At 39.6% G+C, this 24541-nt stretch overlaps 1 protein-coding gene and 1 non-coding gene across 4 annotated transcripts in view; one reads left to right on the forward strand and one right to left on the reverse strand.

Annotated features, from left to right (window-relative positions):
- IQGAP2 (IQ motif containing GTPase activating protein 2) overlaps positions 1-24541 on the reverse strand; it is a 295353-nt gene that overhangs the window by 189525 nt on the left and 81287 nt on the right. The window lies entirely within an intron of this gene.
- Positions 16627-16731, forward strand: LOC112919761 (U6 spliceosomal RNA). Its single transcript, XR_003234958.1, has one exon. It is a non-coding gene; the product is annotated as a U6 spliceosomal RNA (small nuclear RNA).

Genomic DNA, 24541 nt, shown 5'->3' on the forward strand with positions numbered 1-24541 from the left:
GTGGAGGAGTTCCTGCTCCTTTTTAATAACCCAAATACTTGAGAATGTCACCTATGAGCAAGATTTCATTATGAACCAGTTCTTAGGGAGATTCAGTTGGCTTTATTTTTTTTAAATATCAAGCCTTTAGAGTGATAATGAAGGAATGGATCTAAAGTGGTCCCCAAACCGGCAGCCTTAGCAATTCCTGGGAATCATTAGAAATATAAATTTGAGGGCCCATCCCAGATCTTCTGAATCAGAAATTGTGGTAGTGGGACAGAACAACCTGTTTTTTTATTTTATTTTTATTTTTTATTGGTGTTCAATTTGCCAGCATATAGAATAACACCCAGTGCTCATCCCATCAAGTGCCCCCCCCCAGTGCCCTTCACTCAGTCATCCTCACCCCCCACCCAACTCCCTTTCCACCACCCCTAGTTCATTTCCCAGAGTTAGGAATCTCTCGTGTTCTGTCTCCCTTTCTGATATTTCCCACTCATTTTTTCTCCTTTCCCCTTTATTCCCTTTCACTATTTTTTATATTCCCCAAATGAATAAGACCATATAATGTTTGTCCTTCTCCGATTGACTTATTTCACTCCGCATAATACCCTCCAGTTCCATCCACGTCAAAGCAAATGGTGGGTATTTGTCAAACAACCTGTTCTTAAACATGCTCTCCAGGTGATTCTGAAACAAGCTAATGCTGGAGAAAAAATGAACATTCCAAATGCTACATTGACTTGTGTTGATGGACTGATAACCCTGGCATACAGACATGCACACAATGCTCTCTAGTTCCTAATGCTTTCTCTACAGGGGCTCAGAAACTTACACAAAGCGTCAAGCTTATCCAAGTTAGATCACTTTCTGGCAACTGTCTATGGCAGACGCTGCCTAAAAATGACTCATTTTCCAAAAGTATGGAGGAGTTTTATGAAGACAGAATTTATGACTCAGTTTTCTATTGTTTAAGTGGACAACTCGTTCTGTCCATTACAAATTAGATTTTGCCTGCTTTCTCCGAAAGACAGAAACTGTGACTTAAAAAAAAAAAAAAAGAAAAAGAAACTGTGACTTAAAGTGAAGAGAAGAGAAATTAGGAAATAGTAATGCCAGGATAGTATCTACTCTGTTGTAGCTTATAAGAAGCTGGTTTCAAAAATAAAATTGGTCCATCTGGTCACAGCCCTATCAAGGGGGGGAGGGGCATCCTGTAATTAAGGGCCTGGGGTTCAGCACTAAAGAAGATAAAAATCTAGAATGAATGAGATTCCTGGTATACCTGCTGCAGTAAAGGAAGATGAAATCAGATTTTTAAAAAATCTACATTTTTGTTATAAAAAAAGGTGAAAAATCCTAAGACATCAGAATCAGTGAATGCTTTTACTTTAAAGCCAGACTATGAGAGATGCCTGGGTGGCTCAGTCAGTTAAGTGTCCAACTCTTGGTTTCAGCTCAGGTCATGATCCCAGGGTCCTGGGATAGAGCCCCATGTCAGGTTCCATGCTCAGTGGGGAGCATAAAATAAAGAACTACAAAACACTGATGAAAGAACCCAAAGATGATCTAGACAAATGGAGAGACCAATAAAATGTTCATGAATTAGGAGATTTAATTAAGTTATCAATTCACAAACTGATCTACGGTTTTAACACAATTCCAATGAAAATCCCAGTAAAATTTTTTTTCAAGTAGAATCAAGGCAATAATAAATTTTATATAGAAAGGGATTTAAATAGCTAAAACAATTTTAGGGGGGAAAAAAGTGAGGGAATTCATGCTACTGAGTTTTAGGACTTAATTGTAGTATTTGCAAAAGGATAGACACCTAGATTAAAGAACTGAATAGAGTGCACAAATAAAAGCACACAAGTATGACAACCTGAGTTTTGACAAAGTAAAAAAGTAATTCAACAGGAAAAAAGTAGTCTTTTCAACAAATAGTGCTGTTACAATTGGAAATCCATACTCAAAAAAAAAAAAAAGTCAACTTGTACTCTATATCTTACACAAAAATTAACTCAAAATGTATCACAGACCTAAATATAAAACACAAAACTATAAAACTATTAGGAAAAAAAACATGGAGAAAATCTTTGTGATCTTCATTTAGGCTAAGAGTTTTGAGACAGGACACTAAAGGCACAAACCATAAAAGCAAAAAATGATAAATTGGCTTCATCAAAATTAAAGACACTGGTTCAATTAAAGACCCTGTTAAAGAGAGTGAAAAGACAAGGTACAGACTGTAAAACAAAGCTAATATGTATGTTCAACAAAGGACTGGTATCAAAACATCAAAACATATAAAGAAGTCCCGTAATTCCACACTAAGAAATCTACTTTTTAAAATGGGCCCAAAAAAATAAAATAAAATAAAATAAAATAAAATAAAATAAAATAAAATAAAATAAAATAAAATAAATAAAATAAAATAAAATAAAATAAAATAAAATAAAAATGGGCTCAATATATGAGCCAAGAACTTTACCAAATAAGCATATGACAAAAACAGTCATTAGGAAAATATAAAGAGAAATAAAAACCTACCTTAACACAAAACTCTCTACATGAATTTTTATAGCAGCTCTCTTCATCATTACCAACAAGCCAAGATGCCCTTCAAACAAACTATAGTACCTCCCTACAATGGAGTACTACTCAGTACTCAGTACGACTACTTTTTACTACAGTCATAAAAAGGAATAAAATATTGTTACATACAATAACATAGACGAATCTCAAATGTGGTCGGTATGTTAAGTAAAAGAAGCTATTATCTGAAAGTTACTACTTTAGGATTACATTCATAGGACTTCCTGGAAAAAACAAAACTATAGATGAGTGGTTGCCAAGGGTTAGCAGTAGGGAGAAGGTATGATTACAAAGGAGCAGTGCATTTGAGATTTTGGGGGTGATACATCTGTTTCGTATCCTTATTGTGATTGTGGTTACACAAATATATACGATTGTTAAAACTTGTAGAACTTCACAGCAAAAAAGTAAAATTTAGTGAATGTTACTTTAAAATATAGGAAAAATGCATTTCTTGGCATAGTAAAATCACTGTCCTATGTCTTCTGGTGTGTGAGTAGATCATAGTTTTAAAATGCTAAGTTTCTGACAGTAATTTTTTGACCCACAAGTTTTAAACAAGTGCAAACCAAAAACTTGAAACTCAATCACTTTAATTTACTAAAATTAACGCCAGACCCAAATGTCATTTTTGATAAACTAAATTCAAACATAAAATTTTAAAGCTCTCTTAGAGAACTTTTATTATTCCTCTAAAAATTGAGAATCTAGTGAAAATATTCTAAGTGATTCTTTTCTGTGGTTCCACTGACTCCACCCATAGTTTTCAGAAGATAGTTGATAAACTCAAGGTGACTTTGGGCAGATAACCTTGGTCTAATTACCACTAAGTATCAGCACACAGAACCACCATAGGTGAATGTATGTCAAAGCTGAAATCCAAACTCTCCTTATTTATATCCTTTCTTCAACTTACGCAGCACTGCCATTTCAGTGAGTCCCTACTATAAACTAGATGCTGTAGGTAGGTTTTCACTTAAGCCTTACACTAGCTCATGTTCTAGTTTAGGAAACAATTCAGTGACCACACAATTTAGTAGGTGATAGATCTAACTTCTATTTGTTGCTACCCAATGCCCTAATTCCCAACTGCTCCAGTGAAATTAAAAAAAAAGAAAGGAAAACCTCTGCTTGCAGTTTTCTTTCCCATATACCTAATATTTTAAATAATTCTAGAAATGTAATAGGTTGAAATGCAAAACCCCGTAGATACATTACTGCTACTTGCATATGCATGTTGTATCTTCCACTTATGAAGAATTGACTCCAATTGGAAGGAACAAAATGCGGGTTAACAGTGAGCAGGTTCAGGGGCACCTGGGTGGCTCAGTGGTTGGACATCTGCCTTCGGCTCAGGTCATGATCCCAGGATCCTGACCTGATCCACATTAGGCTCCCTGTGGGGGGCCTTCTCCCTCTGCCTATGTCTGTGCCTCTCTCTGTCTGTGTCTCTCATGAATAAATAAATAAAATCCTAAAAAAAAAAAAAGTGAGCAGGTTCAAAAGGAGTGTGTGCTCATCTCCCTGAAATTATGTCAAATGGATGAATCATATTTGTGTAGGCATCCAGTGATATATAAAGTCCAAAAATATTTTGGACTAAGGGCATATGAAATCCCTAATGTATTTCCTTTATCCTTTAAGTATTAACCTGCCTCAGGGAAAAAAAGTTATTTTATCTTCCTATATTAAATAGACGACTGAAATGATAACCGACCACCATGACTCGGCATCTGGCTGCCATCTCTTCATTAGCTGTCTTACCAACAGTTCCCTGTACATGCAGCTGCTTACGGATACAGCATTTACAGAGAAGGTGATCACTATCTTGCTTTCTATATATGTTTGTGTGTTTAAAGAAATATTTACAAATGGAATTATCTTCACCAATTTTTAAGAAACAATGTTTTGGGGCATCTGGGTGGCTCAGCAGTTGAGCATCTGCCTTTAGCTCGGGGTGTGATCCCAAGTCCGGGCTGGGGATCAAGTCCCGAATCAGCTCCCCACAGGGAGACTACTTCTTCCTCTGCCTGTGTCTCTGCCTCTCCTCTGGCTGTGTCTCTCATGAATAAATAAATACAATCTTTTTAAGAAAGAAAGAAAACTCACTTTTTTGATACAATGTTTTCTGGAACTGGAAATAAAATTTCAAGTAGACAGCAACTCTTCTTGGGAGAGCCACCAGACAACCAAAAGTGAACACCTACAGACCACTGGTAAAGGAAATTCACTTGTAAATATTCTAAGACCTAATTCACAGATGTGCAATAGTCGCTTGACATCTTCTAAGGCTACCTTCTGCTCTATTTTAAAACACTGAAGATGCTTTGGACAACTTTCCATCCCATCCATCTTTTCCCTTTTCCCATCTTCAACACTTCTTCCATAATTTTCATTGGGCTTTTCTGACCAATTACTACTTCTATCATCTTGGAGAATTAAGAACTGTAATCCAATAAAGACTCGAAATTTGACAATACCAATAATATTATGAGTTTTGTCATACTTTATCCTTTTTCTAAGCCAAATAAATACAAAAGTTAAAAAAAGGCACGTAGCACTTGAAACCTTAATAGTATGCTTATCTTTCCTCAAAACAGTAAAACAGATTAAAACAACCTAAATATTTTAGTACCAAACTGTGTCATTTGAGGGGCGGGGCATCAAATAGCATCATTGACTTAAATTAAGTTTACAGTCAACTGAAACCTTAAGCCCATTTCCTACATGTTATTAAACTGCATCTCCTTTTTAAAAGATTATCCTCTTTGTCCATGAGAACATTTATATCTTCAAATCCACTTCTGTTCTTTCTTGCTGATATCTCCCTTGACCTTTATTTTTAAAGAAACAAAAGAAAAAAAAAAGAGAGAGAGAGAGAGAGACTTTTTCTAAAAGTACAGTACATTCATATTTGGAGTTGTGCCATTTAACATCTGGACATCTCTCAAGCTGAAATTCATCTTGGTGAAATGTGCTTCACTTAAACAGTTTTGAAAGCAAATAAGAAACAAATTTGGTTCTATAGATGCATACTTCTTTATTCTGTACAGTCAATTATTTTTCTTCAAGCTGAACTCTTAAATGGTGGATGCAATAACTGAGCTACTAAGAACTTCTATCTCACCCCACCTTCTACTTAGGATAAAGAAAAAGACCTAGAAAAAAATATACAGGGGCAGCCCGGGTAGCTCAGTATTCGGCCCAGGGCATGATCTTGGAGACCCGGGATCAAGTCCCACATCAGGCTCCCTGCACAGAGCCTGCTTCTCCCTCTGCCTGTGTCTCTGCCCCCCCCCCCCCTCTCTCTCTCTCTCTCTGTGTGTGTTTCTCATGAACAAATAAATAAAATCTTTAAAAAATATATATACAACTCCTTTTACTCCACTGAAAATCTTACGCTAGAATTAAGCCACAAAAAGTAAAAAATGAATTAAAGAATTGACAAAGAGTCACAAGAATTTACAAGAATATAAAGTTATCAAAGCAGTAATATCTTTTAAATATCACATTTTCTATCTTTTAATAGGAAATATAGCAAAAGCACCCATTTAGTAGGCAACAAGAATTTCCTTTGGAAAGGCACATGGATAGATGTTTGGTTCAAAACGTACTGGTTAAAACTGTTAATGCTAATGTAAGCTCTTTTTTTAAAGATTTATTTATTTATTTTAGGGAGAGAGAGCCCATGTGCATGGGGGAAGGGGCAGAAGGAGAGACCAGCAGACTCCCCAGTGAATGTCCATGGAGCCTGACACAGGGTTCAATCTTATGACCCTGGGATCATGACATGAGCTAAAATCAAGAGTTAGATGCTTAATCATTAGGTGCCCCACTAATCTAAACTCTTAATTCAAGACACACAGGGCAAAGTAGTGGCTACAAACCCCACATAAATGCAACAGTGATCAAATACCAATAAATTACAACATTCTAATGTTAGACATTGCAGTCACTGTTCTATGTATCACACTGCCTGTCATATGGGCAATGGGTTTCTCTTTCATTTCACCTAACAGCAGAGCTCTAAAGAGACTGGGAACATAGATACACTGAATTCAGCTAAATGCATCCTTTCAGACCCTCTGTATTCAAAGCACCACAGTGATTCCAGAACAATGGTGGAGGGAAAATACAGTCCTTACCACCAAATAACATAATCCAACTGGGTGGGGAGAGAAAGGCAGGTATGATACAATGTTAACATAATATCATGAAAGTAAATGTCAACAAGTTATGAACAGTGCACTGATAGAGATCACTTCCAATTTCAAGAAACAATCGCTTCTAGCAAGATTTCAAGGAGTACAGGCCACCTGATGCTGATAGGAAAATTTTGAGGTAGGAGGGGAAACAAAGGTTTTTAGCTAAGGGAGGGGGACAATCAGGGCTACATCTCAGGAAGAGGTATCAGATGGCAGCATGCAGGACAAGCGGCGAGTGGCTAGATCAAATGTAAGCGGCCAGCAAACTGGCAGCCAGAAAGACAGAGCAAGTATATATGGAAAAAGCTAAGTCCACAGACCTAGCAAAAAACCAGCACTGGAAGGAAGGACAATGGAATCTTAAATGTAATTGATGTATTAAGATCCACGGTCAGTAATTTTAAAAATTAAGGAAATCCTGAAACTGGAGGGAAAGAGTTGCAGTTTAAAAAAAAAAAAAGATTTTATTTTTTGGAGCAGTTTTAGATTTAGAAAAAATCAAGGGACAAGGACATATATGCTTGGCACCCCCACCACCCAGTTTCTCTTATTAGCATCTTGCAGTAGGATGATGCATTTGTTTCAATTGATAAATATTGAAACATTATTATTAACTAAAGTTCATAGTTTCCATTAGGGCTCACTCTTAAGGTCACACATTCTAATATATGGGTTTTGACGAAAGCATAATGACATATCCACTATTAATAGTACTATACCCAAAAGTTCCACTGCCCTAACAACCTTGTGTTTCAACCATTCATTCTTCCCTCCCTCCTCCTAAGCCTCTGCCAACCACTGATCTTTTTACTGTCTCCATAGTTTTGCCTTCTCTGGAATATCTTATAGTTGAATATATAGGGTTTTTTTTAGGCTTGGCCTTTTTAGATGCCAGCTGGCCCAAAGCTTCCGTTGACTATTTTACTAGGACAGATCAATACTTCTGTGGCTTGTCTGAAAGAAGGGAAGTTACTGAACGTCAGTATTACAAATTTATTTTATAAGGAATTCCTGGAATTCCCACATGAAACATACCCAAAAACCAATTTAATTGTTTTAACATGCTAAATTTTACCACAGTTCCAGACCATCATCCTTATTAAGAACGGTGCTTTGATGGCAGACAGACCTCTGTCAAGCCCAGAACTTTCCCTTAGTGTTTTGACCTTGAGCAAGCTAATCTCTGAAAACTCAGGGGTTTTTAAAAATGTATTTCAGGAACAATACCATGTCCCTCAAGGAATGCTATAAGGACTGAAATAATATCCCTAAGACTACCTAAAACACAGTGCCTGGCACAGAGGAAGCACTCAATAAATATTAATGATTAATTTTTTTTCATGGTCTGTAAATTTTCTACCAATGAAGGAAGATTAAAATTAGCCAAGGCTATGAGAATTCAAAGGGTAACATTTCATAAAACTCATATATGTAGTAAATAACTATAAGGCGTAAAACACTACAATAGTTAGAAGGAACATTTTTTAAATAAAAATTATGATTTAGAGACTCTTTGTGAGTCTAAATATCTGTGAATATCCACATTCTCAGTTCAAATTTAAAAATAAAATTTAAAAATATGATAAATATGATGTTATTGTCATCTAAAAAGGTCTCTGGTCTCATTGTAGTTCCAACTAGCTTTTTTCCTAATGCAACAGATAATATCACACCTTAAACTGTGGCTTCTTTACAGACTGACTCCAAGAAGCCCAAGTTATCTCTTAAAGGTCATCAATAAAGGAGGCAATTACAAGGCTCTGATTTCATGGAATACAAAGTTAGGTACTAAAGCTGAAAGATAAGCATGGAGGAGGGATCCAGAACACACAAGGCCCAGGGTTGCCTAGGGGTTTTAAAGTTTTCCCTCCCATGTTACAGAAGCCTTCTACAAAATGTGAGTTCCCCACTTTGAGTCTTACACTGCACCTGGATAGCCTAGTAACTCTCTTGGGATAATACGGAGAACCCTCTGCTTTAGTAGCATATTGTAACTTTTGGCTAATGGTCAAGTTCTACTAAAATTTGTCTTCAAATACTTTGTTTTTCTGACTCTGACAATGAAAGTAAGAATTTGAAGAATCCAGCTCCAAAGCAGATTATCTGAAATATATTATGTTCTTGCCCTATTGATAAAACAGGACCAGTCATCTCTATACTTTTTTTTTTTTTTTAAGATTTTGTTTATTTATTCATAGAGACACAGAGAGAGAGAGAGAGGCAGAGACACAGGCAGAGGGAGAAGCAGGCTCCCTGCAGGGAGCTCGACGCAGACCCTATCCCGGGTCTCCAGGATCACACCCCAGGCTGCAGGCGGCGCCAAACCGCTGTGCCACTGGGGCTGCCCATCTCTATACATTCTTTTAAGGTAGATACACTATTGTAGTTACCAACACTACATTGAGAATTTTTATCAATGCTTTCACTTAACATTCAATCAAGAAACCTAAAAAAATACTTTAAATGTCTACAATGTAAAAAAGAAACTCCTAATACCACTTGTCATAATTTTAAAAATATGAAAAACTGTTAGCTCTTGGAAACTGTCTGGTAGGAATGAAGTTTACTATTCATTCAGTTTTTGTCTACCATGGGCAAAGCAATGTGGATATGGTTATAGTGCACTGTGGTATAAATTTGCCCTTCTCTGCCCTTGGCAAACCCAAGTCTAGACTTAAAGACAGTCCAATAAGGACAAGTAATTTTAATACAAGGTGACAAATACTATAATAGATGTGGTTTATAAGATACAATTGTGTCTTGCTTTTTTCAACATTATAATCAAACACTTTCTGGTGTTATTATACAGTCTTTCTAACCATTGTTTGTAAAGTCTACCTAATGCTCCAGTGACTTGCTAGATTAAATATGATGAGCAGGGGTATCTGGATGGCTCAGTCAGTTAAGCACCAGACTCCTGGTTTTAGCCCAGGTCTTGATCTCATGGGTCATGAGATGTAGCACCACACTGGGCTCTGTGCTCAGCTAGGAGTCTGGTTGAAGATTCTCTCCTTCTGCCCCTCCCAATATATGTGCTATTTTTCTCTAAAATAATAAATCTAAAAAAATATGATAAACTCCTGACTCTGGGAAACAAAGAGCTGCAGAAGGGGAGGGTGGGTGCAGGGATGGGGTAAGCAGGTGATGGATACTGAGGAGGGCACGTGATCTGATGAGCACTGAGCACTGGCTGTTATGCTATATGTTGGCAAATTAATTTTTTTAAAGCTTTTATTTATTTATTCATGAGACACACACAGAGAGAGGCAAAGACATAGGCAGAGGGAGCAGCAAGCTCCCTTGTGGGGAGCCTGATGCGAGACTCACCCCAGGACCCCAGGATCACAACCTGAGCCAAAGGCAGATGCTCAACCACTGAGCCACCCAGGTGTCCCGCAAATTGAATTTAAATAAAAAAATATGATAAATATTATGTCATTGCCAATTCTTCAATATAATCAGTGATGCTAGGACAGCCACATGGCATTTACTGTATCTGAGATTGCTTTCTTAGGCAGAATTTAAAGAGAAACATTAGTTTTATATATATGTATATATGTTACAATACAGACATACACACATCATCAAACTGTTTATCAAAGTGTTCCCTGCAAGTGCAAAGGGATCAGGCTACCTGAGATAGAGGGTACAGATGAGAGCTTTATGCATGCAGTGTGGTTTTACTTTGGTTTATTAACAGGTGAAAAAGAAACCATCTAAGTGGTTTTATGTCATTTTGTAGAACTGAGCATGTTGCAAGTTTAGTTATTTTATTGTTCTGTGAACTGTTCTTTGGCCGCAGACTTTTTTAAGCGTTTTGTTTTTTCTTATGAATTTGTATGCATCTCACTTGACCTTTATTCAGTTCCAGGATTCCATCTTTAGCTTTTGGAGGGGCTCTGAAAACCACCCTTGTACCACTGTATCATGATGGCTTCCGTTTCTTCAATTCCCGCTCTACTTCTATCTCAGTATAAACTGGTGCTAAGCGGAGCCCTGCCCTCATGATCTTTGCCATTCTTTCTCCATCCCTTTAGTCCAGTTCACTTTGGACCTTTCACTGATTGCTCAAAGAAAGACACACCCAAGTTTTATTTTGATAATATCTTACATGTACAATGTAACCTGATTTTTCTTTCATTTTCCTCCTTACCCCTCTTCACCTAAGGAGTTCCTTCCCCATAAGCAGTAGGACCCTTCCTCTTAAAAGGAAGAATCTACTCCTTCCCCCAGTCCCTTTTATAGGTAAACCTCATCCCCAGGGTATGAGGATGCAGTGAAAAGGGGCGGTACTCATGCTGCATCAGGCCTTCTCCAACAATGGACTCTGAACTCCCTCAATTATATATTCCTACTACTGAAAGTATGCTGAGCACATGTACATTTATTTGCAAATTATATATATGTACTACAGCTTAGCAGAATGGTGAAGAGCAGAGCTGTGGCACCAAATTCCCTGGGTTTGACAATCTAGAGCTTCACAGCTTCATTACTAAGTTACTAAGTCTCTGCCTGATTACATACCTGTGAAATATGGATAAAAACAGCACTTCCTAAGGTTTTTATGAGGATTAAATATTATATGTAGAGAGCTCACAACTGTGGCTCACAAAGAGGAATGTAAATGCTTGCTATTGCTGCTCTATACTAACATCTCCATTTTAAAGAAGAGTTTTAGAGCAGTATTTAGTTTTAGATTCACAGCAAAATTGAGAAGATACAGAGATCCCCCATATACCCACTGCCCCTACACATGTACAGCCTCTCCCATTCTCAACATTTCCCTACCAGAGCTGTACATTTGTTATCATCAATGACCCTATGTCGACATGATTATCACCTGAAGTCTGTACTTTATCCTAGGGTTCACTCGTGGTGTTGTACATTCTATGTGTTTGGACAAACGTATAGCAACATGTATCCACCAGTAGAGTATCATATATAGTATTTTCACTCTCCTAAAAATCCTCTTTGTTCTATCTATTCATCTCTCCTTCCCTGTCCTAACCCTTGGCAACCAGTGAGCTTTTACTTTTATTGTTAAAAAGACCATCTTTGTTCTAGTGTATTGCTTTGCTCTTTTGTCAGAGATCAGTTAACTACACTTAGGTGGGTCTATTTCTGGGATCTCGATTCCTTTCCATTGATCTACTGTCTACACTTTCACCACAACCAAGCTGTCTTGATCACTAGAGCTCTATAGTAAGTTTGAAGTCAGGCTTTGTCAGTCCTCCAATTATTCTCCTTCAATATTATGTTGGCTATCCTGGGTCTTTTGCTTCTCTGTGTAAACTTTAGCATTAGATTGTCAACACACAAGAAACCTTCTATGATTTTGCCTAGAATTGTACTGAATCTATAGATTAAGTTGGGAAGAGTTGACATCTTGGCAAGATGAAGTCTTCCTTTTTTAAAAAAATTATTATTATTTTTTTAATGAGAGACACACAGAGAGAGTCAGAGACCCAGGCAGAGGGAGAAACAGGCTCCCTGGGGGGAGCCCGGGATTACAACCTGAGTCAAAGGCAGACGCTCAACCACTAAGCCACCCAGGTGCCCCAAGATTAAGTCTTCCTAGCCATGAACAGGAAATATCTCTGGTCCTTTTGTTCTTCTTTGAATTTGCTCATCAGAGTTCTGCACTTTTCCTCATACAGTTCTCATATATTCTTAGGTCTATACTTAGCTATTTCATGTGTGGGGATGCTCATGTCAATGGTGTTGTGTTTTTTTTTTTTTTTTTATGATAGTCACAGAGAGAGAGAGAGAGAGAGAGAGGCAGAGACACAGGCAGAGGGAGAAGCAGGCTCCATGCACCGGGAGCCCGACGAGGGATTCGATCCTGGGTCTCCAAGATCGCGCCCTGGGCCAAAGGCAGGCGCCAAACCGCTGCGCCACCCAGGGATCCCTGGTGTTGTGTTTTTAATTTCAAATTCCACTTGGTTCATTCATAGTATACAGAAAAGTGATTAACTTTTGTGTATTAACTTTGTATACTTCTTTCTTGCCATAATTATATATTAGCTCCAAACTATTATCTACATTTTTGTCTAAAACAGAAAATTTTAAGAGGCAGGCAATAAATAAAAAATAGATGTCCTAACATATTTTTCTCCCCTCTTTCCACTCTGAAGATCACTGTTTTTGTCTATTGTACAGAGTTTGGCTAGCTTAACTCTTGGGTCAAATCTAAATGGGGTAGATAGATGTGTGCTTGATGGTCAATATATTTTCCATTAACTTCAAGTCTGAGATAAATACACACCACTGCTTTTGGAGGAAAGATAGTAATATTTATGAATTTCCCACTAAATGCTAGAAGCTTTCACATGTTGAGAACAAGACACTTACTGGCAGTGAACTAACTGTACTTAAATAAAAGGGATGTGGGTGGAAGAGAGTGAGAAATTCATAATTAAAATAAATTAGTCCTTCCTCCTGTCCAAGTATGAGGTCCATTAGGTTACCTTCTATACAGTGTTTGAGCCAAGAATATAGAGTGGCCTCAGAGGTGTTCAGACTAAAACTTATACCACTTTGGTGGATTGTATGAATCTCCTGATTTTACACTAGTCACCTGCCCATTCCTGCCTGGTTGCTGGTAGTACAGACAGATTATAAAACACTGAATGTGTCTATTCCTAGTACAGTGGCTGGTACACAAAGTGCTCAATGTCTAAATAATATAGCTTTGAGTGGCTCAGGTTATGATCCTGGGATCAAGTCTTGCATTGGGCTCCTCACAGGGAGCCTGCTTCTCCCTCTGCCTGTGACTGCCTCTCTCTGTGTGTCTCTCATGAAAAAATAAATAAAATCTTAAAAAAAAAATAAGGCGGCTTTGCACATTTGTTTGGTGAAGACCTTTTTACATAACTAATGATAGTTCCTGTTAAAAGTGTGGTGGTTGCTGAGGAGAGGGGCACTTGTGGGGAAATGTTTACAAGCAACAAGAATAAAGGTAGATCCCAGCACAGCGCTTGGAACATAATGGGTGGTCAACAGGTAAACGGGGTCTCAAAAGATAAGAACTAAAACGGTAGTAGAGAGGAAAGAAGCTGACAGTGGTCTGATTGACATCTACAAGCCTGGAGAGCGGGAAGAGATCAGTGGGGCTCTAAAGGACAGATTATCTCAGGAAGCAGTGGAAGGCTGACTTGGAATGTCACTTAGAGGTTTGGCAGCAAAATCTGCTGATCCAATTCTACAGTTCCTCACTGTAAGCTTGAGGAGTTCCTCAAGCTTATAATGCATAAGATTTTTTTTTTTTTTAAAGAAACTGTCGTAAGGAAATCAGTACCTGTAAAATGCAAGTCTCTTTGAACTCTCCCTCAATTTCCCTTATGAGAAGAACCCTTGCTCCTTTCTCCTTTTATCATCACTAACTTATTAACTGAATCTAACAGCAGCAACTGTTTCTTCCTTGGGAGAGAGGGTGTTTGGAGCAGAAGAGCCTAGGCTTGGGTGACTCCCTGACCCTGGGGGTGACTCCCTGCTGTGCTTTGTTGTTTCCAGAGTGGCCTTGGCCAGCCCTTTACGCAATCTAAACATGATTTTGAGGCTCGAATGGGATGATGTATGTAAACTGTTAGACACTGAGCCTAGCTTGTGTACTCACTATTTGCCGAGTGCTTACCTAGCGCCAGGTCCTGCTCTAGGGATCAATAATATGCTGAGAGCAAGGGCACAGTCCTTATTCTTATGGGACTAAACTTCTTCTGAGAGAGCCACACAGGTCCTAAGAGCTTATACCATGAAGAATGGCCTAAGCATCAAGGGAAGGTTCCTCTAAGGACACAGCCCTTAACTCGATATCAGTAGGATGATACGTGCAGTAGCCAGGAAGAGGGCACTTGTGTGAGGGCTCTAAGGTGAGAAGGATCCATCTGAGGGAGAGAGGAGAACAAGTATGACTAGAAGGGGTGGTGCTGGACATGAGTGAGGGAGTAAAGGACCCAATCCCTAGATACAGTCATATGAAGAACAGAGATTCAAGAGTCAGGACTGATCAAACGTGGGCCCTACTGAGCCCAGAGGGTGAGGGAGAGATGGTGATGTGGGCTCCTGGGCTGTGGAGTTTAGTGGATGATGGTGTTTTCATGGGAGGAGGACATGAAGAAAAGCACATGTTGCTGGGGGAAAATTATAGTGGGGGTTATTAGAAAGTCATGAATTTGGATTTGAACACTTGTTTGAAATAGCACTCAGAAGTGGAGAACGTGGAGTCTGCAATGACAGATCTGGGGCTCAGAGAACTGGCCTGGCCTAGAGACACACACTTATGAGACATCTCCCAAAGAGGAAATCTCACCTTCATCCACCTATGTTACAAAGAAGAGAGAAAGTATAATGTAAGGAGAGAAGGGAGCCTAGGACTGAGTCTTGATGACCTTTAACATTTAAATGTTGACTAGACACACATGGGGGTCGGATGGACAGAGTGGCAGTGAAACAGTAGCAGTAAAAAATTAGGTCACCCGAGCAGTGGAGAAACAGAGTAATTGGCTCTCTTGCCCCTTACTCACTGTGAGGGTACTGACCCTAAGATCTTGTCTGCTCCCCCAGCACCAGGATAAGAGTTGTCAGAAGTCCATAGCAAGTGGCTGATGAAATGCAAGGGTGGGAAGGATGGGTGGGAGGAACACACTCGCAGGTCTTATACCTGAACATATCCTGACACTCCTCTGTCAGCACAGGATGCTCTAAAAGTCAAAGGCACTGCCAAAGTCGCTGCCAGGTCTGATGGTTCAGGGATTCAGCAGCTTTAGTGGGGGCATTTGAAAAGAACCTACCAACAGATCAAGTCTTGTGAGAGGCAAGATTCTTGGCAGACATCTCCAAATAGCACCAACCAACAAGAGAATACCTGATCCCCCCACCCCATCAAAAATTACCAGTCTAGTTCAAAAGAAAAGCAACCTGTGTGACTTCCTTACTATGACTCAACACCAATATAGGAAAGCATGGCATCAAAAGTCATTCTGAGAAAAAAGTTATTCTGTACAATAAAATTAAAAATTCAAGAAGAAAATATTTTTTTTTCTAAAAGAGAGAAAGTGAGGGCAGCCCAGGTAGCTCAGCGGTTTAGCGCCGCCTTCAGCCTGGGGTGTGATCCTGGAGACCCAGGATTGAGTCCCACGTCGGGCTCTCTGCATGGAGCCTGCTTCTCCCTCTTCTCCCTCTGCCTGGTTCTCTTCCTGTCTTTCTCTGTGTGTCTCTTATGAGTAAATAAATACGATCTTTAAAAAAGATAATAAAGAGAGAAAGTATGCAAGAGGGATGGGGGTGGGAGGCAAAGGAAGAGGGAGAGAGAATCTTAAGCAGGTTCCCTGCCTAGTGTGGAGCCCAACATGGAACTTGATCTCACCACCTTGAGATCAAGAACCTGAATTGAAATCAAGAGTCAGACACTTAACTGCCTGAGCCACCCAGGTGTCCCAAGAAAATAAAGTATTTTCTAGAATAAAAAATTAAAGAGTCAATCTGAACTTCATTAGGTTTGTTATATTTAGGGGTAACCTCTCCTAAGAGAATGTTCTGAAATTCTCCAACTTTTTAGAATTATCTCACATTTTGGACATTAGGTCAAAACACATTACACTTTTTTAAAAAAGATTTTATTTGAGAGAGTATGAGAATGAGAGAGTGAGAGTGAGAGCGAGAGAGAGCAAGAGAGAGAGAGAGACCATGAGCAGGGGACAGGGGCAGAAGGAGAGGGAGAAATAGACTCACCGCTGAGCAAGAACCCCGATGTGGGACTCCATCCCAGGACCCTGACCCATGCCAAAGGCAGATGCCTGACCGACTGAGCCACCCAGGCGCCCTCACGTTAAACTTTATGTTGGTGCTCGCTTCGGCAGCACATATACTAAAATTGGAACGATACAGAGAAGATTAGCATGGCCCCTGCGCAAGGATGACACGCAGTCATTATTCCCTCTAGGTTTTGAAAGACCTATTTTAATTCAAGCATGAACTCAAACTGATTAGTGTAAAAACTTGAACACACCAATGTTCATTTAATGGTGACCAGCTTCTCCCTCCACTCCTTTTATTGTCCTCAGCAGTAGTAGTGGCTGTTGGCATTTAATGGGTATTTGAGGAAAATCCTAGTGCTGTTCTGCTGCTCACTCGTCCTAGGCAGTGGATTTCCATACCTCAGGATACTCTAGTGAGGCTGAAGGGGAGGCTTGTATAGATGACCCCTGGTGAGTGGAACCACCGCGGCCTCCGGGAATTTAACAACAGCTACAGCAGAACCGGACACAGCTACATGCTGTTTCTAGGACGCTTGCTGTTCTACCTCAACAAACACAGCCTCTTACGTTCTATTTCTTTTTTTAAATTTTCCTTTTAAAGATTGCATTTATGTATTTGAGAGAGAGAGCGAGCATGCACAGCTGAGGGAGGGGCAGAGGGACAATCAGACTCTCCGCTGAGCAGGGGAGCCTGACCCCAGGACGTCGGGGTCCTGATCCTAGTGGAAGGCAGACACTCAACCGACTGAGCCAGGCAGGCGCCCTCACACCCTTTTTCTGGACACATCTTCAGGGTCACAGAGTATATATACCAAGATGCCATAGTGACTACACCTACAGAATATAATGAGCAACTGTAACTGTGCCAAATTGAGTCTCCGCCCTTCCACACATAGCACTGTGACTTTCGAGTCACATTGAGCTCGACATTGTCGCTGTGCAGCAACCATAGCAACCATTTCAGTCTTTTAGACTAACAGGTCAGTGTCTCCATGGGCAAAAGCAAGGGGTCGTGCTGTTCCCTTAGGTCGCACTGTAATTAAAGATGCACAGATGTAGAAAACACTGCAGGAGGGCTGCTTAGAACACAAAAGCCCAGACTTTACCACAATGTGGGGGTGGAGTGGGAGTGGCGGGGGACCAGACAAGCCAATACAAAGGGCCCTCCAAATAAAAGCAGAACTTTTACATGTGATACCATTCCGATGATCAAGAAAGCATTTTTTTCCCACATTTCTTGTTGAAGTTTGCCTCCATTTGGATTTCTCTGGCACAAGTGCCATCTAAAAACTAGAGCCTCATTAGGTGTGTTATTCTTGCTTAGAATTAGGCAGAAATACTACATTTAATGGCCAATTCCCTCAATGTGCATTGCACTTCCAATATGTAGTCCATAAGGCAGCCTGGTAGGGGCAGAAATGACAAGGAATTTAGCATCAGACAGCCTTGGACTCCAATCCCAGATCTGTTGTTTATCGTACCACCTTGGCAACTTACTGAAACATTCTGAAACTGTTTTCCCATTAGTTAAATGAGGAACTACTGCAGCTCATAGAGTATGATGAAATTAAATAAAAATTTAGACAGTGCCTGGGATACATTAGATTACCAGCAGCAATTATCATTAGGATGAGGCCAGTCCATGATCTACCATTACTTTAAGCCCTAAAGATAAGAAATCAACCTAAAATGATGACATTATAGGCAAATGCATATGACAAAGTAGGAAGAAGAACATAATATGAACATGAATGCAAATTACTTGATTTTTAAAAATGAAATAAATGAGGATTCAGGTGCACAGGTATACGATAGGAACTGGCAATGTTTTTTAGCTCTTCGATGGGGTGATGGGCACCCCCATGTTTAGTGTTCCTTAAGGGGTGCTTAAGGTATGTTGTATGTACTTTTGTTGGCATGACGTGTTTCACACACAAAGATATCTAAAGTTAAAAAAGAAGAACACAGGGAGTAAAGACACCAAGATGTCTTATTATTTCTAAAAGGTAAGGTTGTAGGGCAGCCTGGGTGGCTCAGCGGTTTAGTGCCACTTGCAGCCCAGGGCGTGATCCTGGAGAGCTGGGATCGAGTCCCACATCAGGCTTCCTGCATGGAGCCTGCTTCTCACTCTGCCTGTGTCTCTGCCTTTCTCTCTCTCTCTGAATAAATATATAAATAAATCTTAAAAAAAAAAAGTTTCTCCTTGCATACTTATAAAAAAAATAAAAGGTAAGGTTGCAAATAACTTTTACGCATTTCTGTATTTTCCAAGCTTCTATATTAAGAAAAAAGAATTTGTTATAATAATGCTACACTGCCGAGCCCTTGGCTAGAGGCCCACTCTGGCTGTGGCAAGAAGATACTCCCTTTCTCTGACCACTACCTCCACCGTGAACAAAGGCATCAGCAATTCACCTTTATTCAGGAAATGTTCACATTCAGAAAGTGAAACAAGTGCTTCTAGGTTAAAAAAAAAAAAAGTAAATTAACATTTGAGTTTTTACTAAGAGCTTATCTTCTCAGTAACTGTTCTATGAGGCAGCTTTTCTTTTCTTTTCTTTTCTTTTTTTTTTTTGAGGCAGCCTTTTCTTATTCTCATTTTACAGGTAACTTGGAAAGTTTAAACACCTTGTCTAAGACCTAAGTTAGGTTACAAAGCAAATTAGCTTTTATGATAATACTGTCTTACCTGGAAATTGTAGCCTTTCATGAAATGCAGGTGGGCACATGTGTATGTAGATGCCACACTTTAAAAAAAAAAAACTGCACAGAAAACTCACTATGGTATTCAAACATTAAAGAGCTCAGAGAACTCCATTTTCTGTACCAGGTCTCACATCTCATGCAGGAAAGCAGAGGGATCTCTCATCTTAGAGGAGTTGCTTTATTTTTGAATGGGTACAAGAAGATCCAGATACAGGGCAATAATGCTTTTCATGTGGTTTAAAAAGACACCTTCTCAGAAGTTAAGGAGTATAGCTTTCTGTGATTCAGAGACAGAGGACAGGATTGAGGGCCCAGATGCTTGAGTTTCAGAAGTAACCTTCCTTGGCATACCCATGAAAGACAGACTTCATCACAGCAGGATATTCGCTGTTAGTACATGAGATAGATTTTGAGAATGGGTAAGAAGACACGGCTTCTTGTGTTAATGCAGTCATGACTGTGTTATTTACCAGTGGCAATTTAGAATCTAAGTAAATTCCTGCCAGGTGGTCAGAATTCACTTTTTTTCTTGATGCCACACTAACTAAAACCCATTATACCTACTCCATTTTTCTTCAAATGAATTGCTAATATATCTGAACAGCAAATTCCAGGGTTTGCTCAAAAGCCACCTTCCAATTTTTCTACTATGCTCTGCTCATCCTCTTACCTTCAGAGGATCTCATCCCCCATCATAGCAACTCTCCTGGGAAGGGGGAAGATCATCTAGGACCCCAGAGATCCAGTCACTCCCCGTATAATTTTTAGGAATGCACCAGCATTCTGTCTTTCACTGACTGTGGATTATAGGCCTAGAATTTTAGATACCCAGATCCTGTAGGCTTGAGGGAGACACACCAGGGAGCCCAACACCTCAGCTGTGAGAAGAACAGAATAAATTATATCTATGGCTGCCATATACTGGGTGCTCATCAGGTTTAGAGACTACAGTTAAATTGTCCTTTTGCCCTAATGACCCCATAAGAAGGCAGTCTCTCCACACATAAGAAAACTGAGGCTTTCAAGCTCAAGGTCACAGAACTGTGACATAGAAGAGGTAGTATTCAAATGGACTCCCTGCCCTTCACCACAGTTCATCCAGAAAAGGTATCTGAGGTTTGGAACCACATGGCCTTGGCTGTATTTCTTTCTGTGACATGAGAGGAAGTAGAAAGTCAAGTCTTTGAGCTTTAGTTTCCTCATCTATAGAATGCAGACAGTACCATCTGACTCATGTCCACTGTGTGGAAACATTCATTAAATCAAGAAAAGATATGAGGGACGCCTGGGTGGCTCAGTGGCTGAGCATCTGCCTTCGGCTCAGGGCATGATCCCCCGGGGTCCTGGACTTGAGTCCCACATCGGGTTCTCGCAGGGAGCCTGCTTCTCCCTCTGCCTGTGTCTCTGCCTCTGTGTGTTTCTCATGAATAAATAAATAAAATCTTAAAAAAAAGAAAAGATATGAAAACATTCTGAAAAGTTAAGCATTGCACATACATGTGGCATTAAGAATAATGGAAACATGTAGATACTTGTTACCTATTCCGGTGTTCTGGCAAGTAACCGGCCCAAGAGAATGCTGAGCATCTCTCTGCTCTGAATTCTAAAACGGATGCCAGACATTACCAGAACGTGTACAGCAAGGACCACACAGTCTCTGGTTCTAGAGTTGGGAGGTTTGGTTTTTCCTCACATGGGAGTTCTACTCTGTAAGATGGCACGTGACTTACCAATGCCTTGCTGAGTTTGGTCAGTCGGCTGTATGCTTAGGCTAGGAGAAGTAGATGTCATAAAATAATACTCCAGGGTCTAATTACCAAGACTCCATCCTGCAGCCACTAGCGGTGCTCCAAGGGGGCAGCTGGCACATCCATTCACAGCAGGAAAAAAGTTCTGATATTCATCAGGGTGTGATCAATCACTCGCTCACATCTACTGTATCATGAAAATACCTCCAAAACATTAAATTTTGTATTTTAGGGTACTCATCTCAAATAGCAATCTCATTTCGGCTTTTATGAAACTCATGAAATTCTTAGCATTATTCATCAACATTTTCCCATACAGGGGAGAGTTGACTAATCCTAACTCGAGCCAGTGCAAGGAGGGGGAAGCCAGCAGAGAACACAGAATGCCATACTTCTCATTTGAGAATGCCAAGTTCAAAGCAAAACAAATGGCTTTTTTTCAATCCAGAGAACAAATGAAAGATTAAAACTTAAAAATGAATATGGGTGAGATGAAGCAAACTTTATTTTTGCTGAGATGAGTACTCATTATAAAGAGTCTGGAAATAATAAAATAAAGTCCTACATTTTAGAAAAGTCACCTTTGAACTAATATTTCAATTATCTATTACTTAAAAAGTAATGAGCCTTGAGACCCGAGAAAGCTCCCTGGGTTGGAAGATAACCAGGTTTTGAAGGAAAAGTGTTGTGTCCTCAAGCTCTAAACCACAGATGACAGCACTACTGGCCTTTCACAGTTAATATGAAACCAGTACAGGGTGGGGTTTCATGTTGCTTTCCAATCAATGTTATTAAGGTATAAGCCAGTATTTTCCTCAATCAAATCACTTTCTAAAACAGTGCATTCCTAGCTGTGTTTGGAACACATGTGAATGTCATTTGTAGCAAAGCAACTCCTCCACATGATCCCCCTTTAGGGTATTCTCATGTTTGTGTCATCACCTCCTCTTGAGGGCAAGCATCACCTGTGATTAACTTCTAACAAACAGAATATGGCAAAGGTGACAGACTGGCATCCCCAGGATTACACTGCATTATGTAAGACTCTGTCTTGCTATCACAAGCATTTGTGCTTGTCTTTATTCCTCTCTCCACTTGCTGGCTCTGAAGAAGCAAGCTGCTATGAATCCTACATATCTCCAGGAAACACAGTGCTGTCAACATCCACATGAATAAGGAAGTAGATGCTTCTCTAGTTGAGCCTCCAGATCAGAACCCAGCCTCAGTTACTGTCTTGATGGTAACCTTCAGTAGACGATTCAGTTAAGTCACGGCCAGACTTCTGACCCACAGAAACCATTAGATGTAAATGTGTACGTTTGAAGCTATTAAGTTTAGGTGATAGAGAATTAACACACCATCACAAGAGAATTAACACACCATCACAACAGTCATTTTTTGCAAAGTGAGTTATCACTTCCTAATTAATGGTTTTCTTTTCTTTTAAGATTTTATTTATTTATTCATGAGAGACACACAGAGAGAGAGAGGAAGAGACAGAGGAAGAGGGAGAAGCAGGCTCCCTGTGGGGAGCCCAAAGAGGAACTCAATCCCAGGACCCCGGGGTCATGACCCGAGCCAAAGGCCGATACTCAACCACTGAGCCACCCAGGTGCCCCTAATTAATGGTTTTCAAGTTTGGTTCTCTTAAGAGAAGGAAAGGAAATGCTATGCTTTTCCTGAGAGGTTGCTCGTCATAAGAGCCACTTGTTCACCGTGTTAAGTGCCCCCCCCAAAAAAACTGCTCCCCACAAGTCATATGAGGACAAAGATGGTTAAGATATATCTATTTCATAAGTGGAGAAATTGTAGGTCCAACACCAAAAGTCCCAAAGCAATAGCCATGATCCAAACCCATGATTATCTGAGAAGTGCGTGTTCTGTCTGCAATTCCATGCTGCCTCTAATTGTTTCTGTTTTAATAACCTATTAAATACTGTTAACATTAAAGATTTTTTATTAAACTACTTTTCCTTGTTTAACCACTGGGGAAGGACCTTTAAAGAAAAGTCATCACATGGGGCAGCTCGGGTGGCTCAGCGGTTTGGCGCCACCTTCAACCCAGGGCCTGATCCTGGAGACCCAAGATCGAGTCCCACGTCGGGCTCCCACATGGAGCCTGCTTCTCCCTCTGCCTGTGTCTCTGCCTCTCTCTCTGTGTCTCTCATGAATAAATAAATAAACTCTTAAAAAAAAAGTCATCATTAATATGTTATAATGTGTAACCTATTAAGTAACTAAGATCGCTCTCACATCCATATACTGTGCCTTATATTATGAAATAGCTTTCCTAATTATGGAAATGATACTACCCTGGTATAAAAACAAATTTTGAAAAGTATCAAGAATTTTAATTTTTGATTCAGTAATACATATAATTAACAAGAAAAAATGTCTTTTTCTGAATACAACATATAATATAGGTATAATTCCATTTCAATCACACAATATTAAACTTCATAAACTTTTTTAATGACCAAATATCCATCATTTGTTTATATCATTTAATTAAATAGTCACTTATTCCTAGTCACTCAGGTTGCTTATATTTTCTCACTTTTGTAAATGTGGCAATAAATATTCTTGTGGAAGGATGTGCTGAGTCATAAAAATATTTGTTGCCAAGTTGTCCTCCCAGGAGATTATACATTACTTATACTCCCACATAAGAGGTATGAATACCTGTTTCCCTTAATCCTAACAGCGGCAATCAGGTTTTAATCCTGGCCAATTTGATAGGCAAAATGGGAGGCTTACATAATTTGCCTTTCTTTAAGGAGTTTGAATGTTTCATACACTTACTTTTTTAAAACGTCAATTATGTATTAAGGTGGGCAAAAAAAAAAAAAGCTCCAACTGAATGTTTATTTACTTATTTGAAAGAGATTCTACATATTAAGGTTAATCTTTGTCTTACGTGTTGCAATTTTCCTTGTACTCTTTTCTTCCATAATTGATGCTCCGAAATTTTTTAAAGATTTTATTTATTTATTCATAACACAGAGAAAGAGAGGCAGAGACACAGGCAGAGGGAGAAGCAGGCTCCCTACGGGGAGCCTGATGCGGGACTCGATCCCAGATCCTGGGGTGACACCCTGAGCTGAAGGCAGACGCTCAACCACTGAGCCACCCAGGCATCCTGATGCTCAGAAATTTTTAAAGAAAATGTTCTTAAGGGCAGCCCAGGTGGCCCAGCGGTTTAGTGCTGCCTTCGGCCCAGGGCGTGATCCTGGAGTCCTGGGATCGAGTCCCATGTCAAGCTCCCTGCAGGGAGCCTGTTTCTCCCTCTGCCTGTGTCTCTGCCTCTCTCTCTCCCTCTCTCCCTCTCTCTCTCTCATGAATAAATAAAATCTTAAAAAAAAAAAAGAAAAGAAAATGTTCTTAAACAGTACCCTAATAATTTAAGGCACAGACCTCAACTCTAAAATAAGGACCCTTTATAGCCTGACTTGAGATAAAATAAGTGTTTTATAGCATTTGTCCTTTGATGCTGTTCAAATTATTGGAGTTACCAATCACCTCTTCCATGTGCAAGGCCACTGTCTTA

The sequence above is a fragment of the Vulpes vulpes genome, chromosome 14 (genome assembly GCF_048418805.1).
Source record: "Vulpes vulpes isolate BD-2025 chromosome 14, VulVul3, whole genome shotgun sequence".
In the NCBI taxonomy this organism is placed as follows: Eukaryota; Metazoa; Chordata; class Mammalia; order Carnivora; family Canidae; genus Vulpes; species Vulpes vulpes.